Consider the following 10,480-nt stretch of genomic DNA (forward strand, 5'->3'; position numbering starts at 1 on the left):
AGAGGCTTTAACTGTACAATTTGATTCAGCTTCTAATTCAAAATAAACACTGGCCGACAATTAATATCCTCATTTTCCCCATCAATCCTTTCACAAAAAACACAAACAACAACCATCGCAGAAAACAAGGCAATCCATCACAGGCGGAAAGTCATCAATCATACTCATTTAAAATAAACAAACCCTAATAATAAAGCGGTAGCTCATCATTTTTAGACTTAGACTTAGACTTAGACTTCTCTTTATTGATCCTTTTGGATGACTCCCGCAAGGAATTGAAAATTCCAGCACCAGTTTTAGTCATTAGGTGAATTCTTGGAGTCTTCCTTTTGGCCATGTTGATACTGTATCAGGAGTTTTCAAATATCATCCTGGAGGTATAAACATCAGAGCAATATTTAGTTTATATTTAAAATATTCCAGTGGACATGTCCCCAGATTTTGGTAAAATCAACTTACGGCAAACGCCATGTTGATCAGCTCTGCTCTTGCTTTACCATATGATCCAATCACTGAGCAACTGTATAATATGTATAATATAAATATACCCTCATCATCAGACACTTACAAAAACACTGTAGCCTACTGAAGCCTCTATGGCTATAGCTACTGAGAGATTAACCACAATAAGATGATTAATAGAATTATTAGTGCTGTTCTGGTCTGTAAAATGCATTTTATAAGTTAGTGCTGACGCATTCAACCAAATATTCCTTGGAGCGAGGACTTTTCACCATTGGTATTACATTTAGTTTCATATCTATAACTGGGTCAAATGCCTTTTAAAAAATATAAGGTGGTACTTGTTCAGTAATTGGCAGGAGAGATGTAATATTTACCAGAGGACTGCAACCAGCTCAATCCTGACTCTCACAGTTATTGTGCCATCTGTTGGATTTACAGACAATTGCAGCAGTGTGTTGCTATTAGAGGGTGCAGGGCTTCATAGGACACATCCAACAAAATTATCTTTTAAATCTTAAAAAGTGAAATGATTTCTTGATAAAAGAAACGTGTGAGGCAGTGAGTGCTAGTATTTTTAAAGTTGTATATAACGAATATAGAATGCGTATCCAGGATCGGGTCGCAGGGCAGCGGCTCCAGTAGAGAACCCTCCCCAGGGAGGTGTTCCAGGAACGTCCAGCTGGGAGGAGGCCTCTGGGGACCCCAGGACTAGGTGGAGCGATTATCTTCTCCAGACTGGCCTGGGATCGCCTCGGGATCCCCAGTCACAGCTGGTTGATGTGGCTCTGGAAATACTGTTTTGTATTCATTGCACTATTTTTGATTGCGAGCCTACACAATAATTGAAAAGATGACTACTGCTGTGTTTTAGTACCAAAATGTAATTGATTTTAATTAACTTAGCTAACACTGCTTTCTGAGATTCTCCATAGTTAAATATTAAATTATAACTATGTTTCTTTAGATGTGTTGCTTCTACAGTTCATCTGATAATCAAACCATGCTGCACAGTATTCAGAATGTCATGTTTCAGATAACCGTTTTCATAGGCCAAACCAAAACATCGTTTTTGGAAACTGTAACTGGCAACTGAGTTATAGAAACTACAGCAGAACTATGATGGTTTTATTTCAGTTAGTTTATGGCTGGTTTGATTTGCATTAAGAGATGATCTTATGGAAAGTACCCCATGCCAATCTCTTGGTATGGTGAAGGGTAGCTTTGTGATAATGTGGGGTTATTTAAATTCCAAAGTCCAAAGGAACTTTATCAAGATGCATATATCCTGATCTATGAAATAACTGGCTTTTAGAAATTAAAATGTGCCTGCCTCTATGGTAATTTAACATAGGGGGGAGTAGACTCGTGCCCTCTGTATTTTAGGGAAGAACATTTATTTTTTTGCAAAACATTGTTCATTCACAAAGAAAATGGGTGTCCTTAAAGGTTGGGTTTTCCTAAAATAAATAAATTAAAGCAATAAGATCCATTTCCAAAGATGTTTTTTTTGTTCCTCTTTTTAATCAACTTTAGCCTGGGTGTGTAAACTTATACAAGCTAATGTATGTATTACAAACATTAAACATCAGCGGAGCAGTGGTGGAGGGGCAGTGGGGGCAGCGCTCCGGGGTGGCGGGGTTGACCCGAGTGGAGGGGCGGGGCTGTTGAGAGGTCAAAGTTGAATGCATTTTGTCTTTTGTGCCAAGCAGAAGAGTGGAGTCCGATCGAATAGCGGCGTCTCTTCCCTCTTCCCCGGATCCTTTTAAAACTCCCTCCCGAACCTCTCCCCTTCTACCCTTGTCACCCTACCCACCCCCTGAACACACTTTAAGGGACGATTCGGGTAAGAGCTCCAGAAATATGGCTTTGTTTGTGTTTGCTTTCCCCGTTCAGAGTCAAGGACTGAAGGGATACCTCGGCGTGCCTCAGTGCGCTCCGCAGGCCGCGGGATCAGACTATTCCCTGGATCAGGCAATGCTAACGCTAGCGACCTGGCTCTAAAATGACAGAACTGCTTTAACTTTATGGGATATCAGGATTTAGTTGCTAGCCGATGTATTTAAAGTGTATTTTACAGAAATAATCCAGCTGTCTAGCTTGGTAGGAATTTATAAAGTTACGGTAGCAATGTTACGATGCTAACTTAATGGCTAGCTTTTAAATGCTGCTTGCGTGACTAGCTGTGATGCTCTTTTAAACTCGGATCTGTGATGTTAACGTTATTCACGAGGGGTTCTTGTTACAGTCAATGCACGCTATAACTATGACATAAAATGGACTAGTTGGTGGCTTGCCTTTTAACGTTAATACGTTAATATATCAGCCATCTAGCTAGCTATGTCGCAACAACTATTTAATGCCGGGTAATAGTCATTGCCCCTGGGAGACAGTTGGTCATTGTGCAAACGTGAATAGTGGACCCGGGCCAGTCTAACATGAATTGCTTGACTGAAACGCCACATTCTTTAAACATGTCTAGCTAACGTTGTTAAATACAGCACAAGCTCAAGTCCACACAATGTTAACTTCGTACATCGCTTAATTGTTGTGCACTGACAGCGGGCTTTCCGCTAATATGTCCTCATACTTTCCAGTATCTATAATTGTCCCTGATGGTCACATTTTCCGCTCTATTGCAGACATTCAACCAGTGACCAAAGACCCACTTTGTTGGCCAGTTTAACTGTGGATTCACCTGCAGAAATGGACTCAAGTATGGTTGAAGGAGGACTTAATGTCACCTTAACCATCAGGCTACTCATGCATGGCAAGGTGAGGCTGAATGTCTGGTAAAATGTTTCTAATCTAAGACCCAATCTGAAGTCTGCATTCACGCCTGCGTTTAATTAGGGAATCGCAATGAAAACAAACATCAGTTTTTCATCTGCCAGGTGACCACAAAGACTGAATTTATTTCTTTAATATGCATTTTCGTTCTCTTCCGTAGGAGGTTGGCAGCATCATTGGCAAGGTAAGCCAGTTTTATTGCCCGATGATGCTATCGTCATCTTGCCCTTCAGTATGTTTTGTAAATTTGTGTATTTGTGCTTTGCTTACAGAAGGGAGAATCCGTTAAGAAGATGAGAGAGGGGTAAGATGTTTCAAAAAAAAATAATGTCGGCAAAAGGGACAAAACATGTCCATACATACATTGAGTGACATTGACTCGTGCATCATATGACACTGCCACTGAAGATATTTCCTCTTTTATTCCCTTGTCTTTGCAGAGTGGGGCTCGCATCAACATCTCAGAGGGGAACTGTCCGGAGAGGATCATAACCCTCGCGGGCCCACAACCTCCATTTTTAAAGCCTTCTCTATGATCATTGAGAACTGGAGGAGGTTAGATGTGTTTGCTGTGTCTTGATTCAGACATGTACACTATATAGCAACAGAATTGACACAATCAAGTCTATTTTCTAGTCAATTCTGACTATTCTTGTCGTGTCCCCTTCCCACCAGGACATTAGCACCTCAATGACTAACAGTACAGCCACCAGCAAACCACCGGTCACCATGCGTCTCGTTGTGCCTGCCCAGCCAGTGTGGCTCACTCATTGGTAAGGGTGGCTGCAAGATCAAGGAAATCAGAGAGGTTTGTCACCCTTTTTTGTTGTAGTAAAGTTTGTGTCTTATCTCTGATTTGTCATAACTCTTGTTGTTTGCTCGCGGATGTGTCTTCACAGTCAGCAGGAGCTCAGGTACAAGTAGCAGGGGACATGTTGCCCAACTCAACAGAGCGTGCCATCACCGTTGCAGGGACCCCACAGTCCATTATCGAGTGTGTCAAGCAAATCTGCGTCGTCATGCTTGAGGTATGACACTGTTTACCGTAATGCCGCATTTACTCTTTTGGAAATGTACGATGTCTGTTGTTAATACTCCTGATGGTTTATTAGTTTCTGTGTTGATGTATTGAATATCAATGGTGTATATTTCTGTGTTCTTAGTCTCCACCAAAGGGAGTGACCATCCCGTACAGACCCAAACCCTCAGGCTCTCCTGTCATTTTTGCAGGTGGTCAGGTAAATCTGCTCTCTAGATCTGTTGCTTGTACTATTTTTTTCCCCAGCAGTGTCCACTGTTTTGAGGGTAAAGGGTCCCAATCATTACTGAAGCACTTCTGGTCCAATTAATTTAATCATACTCGAGCTATCACTCTAGTGGCGAGTGTGCTGTCTGTGGCATGCCTGCCTTTTGTTCTTGTAGCACACCAAGGACAGAGCACTGATGGATATTTGAGTACACTGTGTGTGACACTGCCACACCCTCCTAAGTGCTCTCCTCTCCTTGCAGGCCTACGCTGTCCAAGGGCAGCACGCCATTCCACAGCCTGATGTAAGTGAAGGCCCTCTGTAAGTGATCCAATATATTTGCAACTTCGGTCCTCGGAAGCCATGCCACCTTCTTGTTTCATCCCACTGACTCTTGTTTTTCCAACCCCCACTGCCTGATACCCATTTAACAATTTCAAACATACTCATTTAACAGTTTAACAATGGTATTTTTTTTCTACCCTTTTAGCTAAATCATGACTTCCATGTTCCATTTCATATTTTCCTCACATCACTATAACCACTAACACAAAGGAAATCATTTCAAAAATTCAGCTTATAAATGTCTTTTGAGATTTTCCTCACTCGTGCTTTCTGTTTGTTTCCGCTCTGCATCCTTTTCTCCACTGTTTCAACAGCTCACCAAACTTCACCAGCTGGCCATGCAGCAGAGCCCCTTCCCATTGCACATAGCAACCAGGGCTTCCAGGGTAGGTGGACAGACTGAGAGAGGGAATGTGATACTCTAGATTTGTAAAAATCACCTAGTCAACACTCTCATTGGCTTTCTTTGCATTTCTTTAGCTGGGATGGACGCCTCTGCACAAACTGCTCTCATGAGCTAACCATTCCAAACGATGTAAGTTGCATGTATCTCCTTTTTTCTTATTTTCTCTGTGTGTGTCCTTTACAGAAAAGTATGACACTATTTTTCTGTAGCTTATCTTCTTGCTGTTTGTATCGTTCTTCGTGTAGTATTGAAGATGCTGATGTGTTACACGTTTTTCTTCCTCTCCCTCAGCTCATTGGCTGCATCATTGGCCGTCAGGGCGCAAAGATCAATGAGATCCGTCAGATGTCAGGGGCTCAGATCAAGATTGCCAACCCCGTGGAAGGCTCCACTGACAGGCAGGTCACCATCACGGGCTCCCATGCCAGTATCAGCCTGGCCGAGTACCTGATCAATGCTCGGTAAGAGGCTTTATGCCACTGCAACACATCCACCACAGACGAGCAGTTTCAGAAACACAGTAGTGTTTTAACTTTGTATCTAAAAAAATGTAACTCCTAGAGTAGGGCTGGGCAATATAGACCATAAGCCTGTCTAGTATTTTTTTGTCTGAATGGCAATACACAATATATACAGTATATCTGTATTTACTACAATGTGTTAAATGTTCAGTTGTAGGCAAAGCCCATGTGAGAGGTCACAAGCAACCTTAATTAAATGCAAAGTGGGCTGCACAATATACCGTTTTTTAATTTATTTCTTTACATAATCCCTCGTTTATCGCGGGGGTACGTTCCGAAATGAGCGATAAGTGAAATCCGCGAATAGAAAACTTTTTTTTTTTTTTTACAATTAGCAACTTTACATGTATCAAAATACAGTACACTGTAGGCTTTCACTGCTCTTCAGACTGGGCCGCTGCATCCGACTGCGCTCTGCAGTGTTCTTCTTTCTGACGTTTGTATCCAGGGTTATGTTTTTTTTCTGCATCATTATCCACAGAGCTAATGCCGTCTCATCCGTACCATGGTCTTGTTGCGAACGTTCAACCCTTTTTGCATTCGTATTAAAATTGACTGCTGCTGTCGTCCTTAGTTTTTTTTCTCCTTCTTTGTACGAACGGAAGATCATTGATTCCGTAAGGGCGAGCAACGGCTGCAACTTTACCTCCCTAGCCCAGAAGTTTACTTTATCTGAGATAGGTAGCATCTTCCGCCGTTTGGGCAATCCGCAGGTGCTTTTGTCGGTCCAGGCCGTTTCGTCGACATTATGGGTTTAGTAGATGTTCGAATTACAAGATAATTTGGCAACTTAAGTCAATTGCCAAGCTGTTTATGTACGTACACATAGCACGAGACACAAATGATAGCACAATTCGTAGCTGTTTTGATACAAGAAGCGGGAGTGAGTTTTTAGCGATCAGAATTGCAGAGCACAATGCACCAAAAAAAAAAAAATGCATTATGAAAATCCGCGAATAGCGATCCGCGATAAGTGAACCGCGAGTGGCGAGGGTCACTGTAACGTCATCGCATATTAACTAGCACACTACACATTGCGATAGGTTTGGCATATCGCGAAAGAACTCAAGATTTTTTATCATTGGAAAATGTAACTGTCGTTCATATTTTAGTGGTGCCATTTACATTCAATTCAATGTTATATAAAAGAGTGTTGGAAATGATTTTCTTTCATTTGGTTTAAATTCAACAAGCAATTGTTACTGAAAGCAGCAGAACTGAGTACACTTTAATATCTGTTTATTGCAAGTAATATCGTTATCGCGATGTTCAACAACCTATTGCATCTTTTCCTCATATCATGCAGCCCTAATTCAAAGACTTGGTTTCTTCGATGTTTGAAAATATACCTGCAACACACGCAAATGAAAATATATCTAAAATAAATGGCCTATATTTAATAAGAACGGGCCTATCTCTGAGAAGGCTCCGTCAGCTGTTTTCAACAACAGAGAGGGAGAGTGGCAGTGTGTGTTAGAAACTTTCTTTGATCATGAAGATTGTACTGTACAATCATTCTCCACTCAGAATGACGGCTGATTCATTACGAGCTCCATCGCGTCCCATACGTCTCAACTATAAAATGTCTGTATCGTCACGGTACTGCAATTTTTTTTTTCATTGTGTTTTTTATGAACTACATTAACTGGCCAAGGGTCACGTGTCTCGCCTGCGTCCAGGCGCAGTCCCACTCGCTCTCACTCCTAGAACTGAAGGTAAACTTTGCGTCCAGTAACTACTGTTATGTGTTTTTTCCCCGTGGCGGCTGCCACAACGGGGCGTTACCGGCGGTAACACTGGTACAAATACACGCTCTGAAAAATATGTCAATACACCTTTAAAGCGTCTATACCGCCCAGCCCTACTCTACAGTGCAGTTTACAGGAGTTCCATATTTACAGGACAATAACTCAGATGATAATACGCTTCTTTTACAGGTGACGTCTGTAATTATAGTCCAATACATTTTTATTTTTTTGCTTGCCATATCCAGGGGATATCTGTGTGTACTAAAAGGAAATCAGGTGTTCATACACCCCCTGCTCTGTAAATATAAAGTGTCACACACCATTAATCTGTTGTGCACAGGACAGGGAAAACGCCATGGGTGTATGAAGAGAGAAGCAGTGGGCGCGAGAGGGACGATACATTCACAGCACTCTGACGCAGCACTGATGGGGGGGGGGGGGTGTCGTTATTTGGGTGTTGAGTTGAAATATCAACAGTCTTTGTCCAGAATTACAGACTTGCAACTTTTTTTAATCGATGTCCTGGAGTTTTTGTCTCGTATGTTTAATTTGAAGACAAAATGATGAGGAAAACAACTGGGGGGAAAAAGAAAATAAGTATGAAGGTTTTAAGTAAACCTTCTTGTTAAGTCTGGCCTTTTAGTACGAGTTTTATGGCCATTTCTTTTATTAATAAATTTATTTTATTAATACATTTGCTTTACTCATGTTTTTAAAATGTTAGTATTCCCTCTTATTTGTTATCCGTTTTATTTTCTTTATTTTGAAATCCATTCGTTCATTTGAACTTTTAAATTTCTGTGTGCATTAGTGCCTTGCTGTCTTATCTGCGTGTAAAGCACTCTGAAGGACACTAACGTGTATGAAGGTGCTTTACAAATAAAGTGATTTTATTGGGATTAGAGCGGGAAGAAGAGTAAAGTCTTTATTATTACTAGAGCATTGGTCAGTTACAGAGGGGAAGTTCCATTCAGACAGGATAAAAATGTCAGGAGGAAGTGGATAATAAATTTGTTTTCATCATTTTGGGCGGCATAGTCATATAGTGGGTGGACATTCTGTGGGAAAATCATGTACCACAGAACCTAAACTGCCTGCTGAGCTAATAAAACCCAACAAGCAATGTGTCACAGTCAGTACATTTAAGTTTGCTTTATGAGCTCAAGTATTTTGAATTAAATATTAAGGCATTTTAATAACTACATTTGTTGTTGTGCTTCTCAGGCTCTCTTCTGAAGCTACTGGACTCGCAGCCAACTGACATGGAGGATCATCATCAGCACCTAACCCCTCCCCCTACTTTTTACCAAGAGGTCCCTTATGAACTTAATGCAAAAACCAAGTACTATATACTCACTGTTTTCTCCTCTGCTTTGGTTAGACGCCTACTCAGTTGTAACTACACCATCATCATGATATTGGTATTTTTATTTATTTATGTTTTTAAATTCCCTTTGCATATAGTTTTCGAAGACTCCCTTCTGTTGTATTTTTTTTTTCTTTTATTTTACTGTATATCTGTATGATCTTCTTGATATAGGTAAAAAGTTTTAGAAAAATCTGAAAAGGCATAAATAATGTTTTTATTATGTCAGATTTTTCTTAGAAAAATGTAAAAACGTAAGAAAAAAAGACCATAGATGGACTGTTCTTTCCCTTTTTTAAATATCTATTTATTTTTATTTAATACACAGCAATGTGTAAGAGTAGAATTCATTGATATTTGCCATCTTCTATTTGAAGCTGTACTTCCTGAACGAGGCATTGTGGGTTTAACGGTTTTGGTGGGTGTAAATGATCTCCAGGTGAATGCAGGAAAAACCTTTTTTTTTAGTCAGAAGGTAATTTATCCCTTGTTGAATGTTCAACGGAGAATTTTAAGCTACGTTTTGTCTCACCTCTATTTGCTGAGTAATTGTTTTGTGTCATTCCTGTTTCCATCCGTTTTATTTCTCGATCAGGACTTTTGAGCATTGTTGTGTATTGGATTCTGATAAGGGTGGGTGGGCCTTGGGCACCAGGTGTGGGCCTGAATGAGAGGAAAATATTTTCTTTTCTCTGAAATTACTATGACCGTAGTAATGACGACGATGATGACGATTAATAATAACATTGAAATGTTTGTTTTAAATAGAGAAAATATTTTTTTAACTGCAGGGCTGGGGAATGCTGCAAGGGGTAAAACTACAAGACACATTGGTCTTTATAAGTATATTATGCTGAGGTATTAAATTATGATTAACTAGAAGGAGAATTATAGAATTAACACTAGTTTCCTGCTATCCTTTTTTTTTTTTTTTTTTTTTTTGCCTGGATCAGATTTTATTTTTTATTATTCTTTGCAGGATGAAGAAACTCACGTTTTTTGTGCACGTTTTCAAAGTATTGTAGATCTGGTGCAATTGAATTGTTGAAGAAATGCAGAAATAAAAAAAGATGTGAAATGCTTAAACAATCCCTTTGTTTGTTGTAGTGTTTATGTATTCATAAAGGCAGCTGACAAGACAAATGGATTTATTTTTTGAAAACCTACTGGTGTGAAAGATGTAAGTTAAAGAAATGACACTTGAGTGGCCGGTTGGCTCAGTTGGTAGAGCAGGCGCACATATACGTAGTGCAGAGGTCTAGGGTTTGAGTCCAACCTGTGGCAATCCTGTATGTCTTCCCTTTCTCACCTAGTTGTCCTGTCCATTAAAAGTGGAAAAGCCCAAAAAAGAATCTAAAAGAAATGACACTGGAACAGTTTGGACATGCTTAAAGTCATTGAAAATAGTCATTTATTTCTCGTTCAGCTGTCTTATGTAATGCAGCAACAGCACAAACTGTAGCGTTGACCAACCCATCTTTTTAAACAAACATCACACTTCTTTTTTTTCTTTTTCTTTTTTTTTTTAACCAATACATTTATTTATTGTTGCTCATAATATTTTGCTTTCGATATAATTCCTATGTTACAGGTAC

The 10,480-nt window shown here is 40.0% G+C and overlaps 1 pseudogene; it reads left to right on the forward strand.

Annotated features, from left to right (window-relative positions):
• The first annotated feature begins 2,126 nt into the window (after nt 1–2,126).
• Nucleotides 2,127–9,153, forward strand: LOC116685039 (poly(rC)-binding protein 2-like; annotated as a pseudogene).
• Nucleotides 9,154–10,480: the final 1,327 nt, after the last annotated feature.

Source organism: Etheostoma spectabile, unplaced genomic scaffold (assembly GCF_008692095.1).
Source record: "Etheostoma spectabile isolate EspeVRDwgs_2016 unplaced genomic scaffold, UIUC_Espe_1.0 scaffold00569479, whole genome shotgun sequence".
NCBI lineage: Eukaryota > Metazoa > Chordata > Actinopteri > Perciformes > Percidae > Etheostoma > Etheostoma spectabile.